Genomic DNA, 1277 nt, shown 5'->3' with positions numbered 1-1277 from the left:
AAGGTTAAAAATTTTATTTGCAATAAATCTATCTTTCTAGCTCCATTTATATTATTTTGGCATCTGATTGAACTGATTTAGATAAAGGAGGATGGATTCCAGACCCTCCTGGGCTTATAAACTAAAGCGCTGCAACTAGGGACCTGTGCAGTATCTCTCCCAAATTACAAGCAAAGCATTGAAGGAGTAGTGGGTGCATTTCTGCTTGAAGCAGTGATGCTAAACTGCAAACAATGGGATTCTGACCTGTTACAATAGGGGCATTTTTAAATGATTTATACAAAATTTGTTAACACCGCATCCTTTGACTGTGGCATTTTTTGTTTTAAAATATGGAAGGATATCTAGAAGAGTTTCTTAGGTAATAAAATTTCCTGCCTTTCCATCTATTCTTATGAATAATTCTAAAAATAATTGGATATTTTACTGCCCAAAATGCTTCTGCTTTCTCATTTGCATTCACATTGCCTAGCTCTTTTTCTGTACTATACCCCAGCTTCAAAGGCTTTCTACTTCTTTTCCCATGACAAGGATTGTAAAAGTTATATCAAGTTCAGGCAAAAAGACTTTAGCAGCTACATCTTGCAGTTGTTGAATTAATAAATAGATTTCTGTAATTAATGTCTTGCATATGCACACACACATGCATATATATTCTGATTAGTAACATAGTGCTAGCTTATTGACAAGTAGAGATAAGGTCTCACAGAATGCTCAACAATGTCAACCAAGCATTAAGGTGGGAGTGGTCAGACAGGTCCCCAACAATTCCTATATAATTTGGATTCAAATACAGTGGGGCGCCTAAGTATCTGTCTCAGAGCTAAGCAAGAACTTGATTCAGTTATCACGAACATGAGCATCTAGAGACATTTGGGATTCACATCACTGAAGGGAAAAATTCCAGCCCTTAATGGTTTAACAGTACAACAGGAACTTGGTCAAAAGGTGAGATCAGTGTCAGGAACCAGAAAATAACCATCAAAAAGTTTTCCTTACAAAGGACCATTATAGAGCAAACCATATCAATATATTGATGTCACTATCAAGGATTTTCAGCGTGGACTTGATTTTCACATCACTGGCCTTCCAGTTTATAAAGATATCCCTCACTAAACATGGGACATCCTTTCTACTTCATAAGCAACCTCAAATTAATGAACATAAATGAAAGCAAGTAACAAAGATAGGAAGGAAGTGGTATATTACAGACTGCTACTATCAACAGAAATCAAGGAAAACTGGACAAATCCAAATGTCAGCATAAAACACTGCCA

This window comes from Apaloderma vittatum, unplaced genomic scaffold (genome assembly GCF_000703405.1).
Source record: "Apaloderma vittatum isolate BGI_N311 unplaced genomic scaffold, ASM70340v1 scaffold13073, whole genome shotgun sequence".
NCBI classification, from domain to species: Eukaryota; Metazoa; Chordata; class Aves; order Trogoniformes; family Trogonidae; genus Apaloderma; species Apaloderma vittatum.
Note: the sequence above shows the minus strand (reverse complement) of the source record.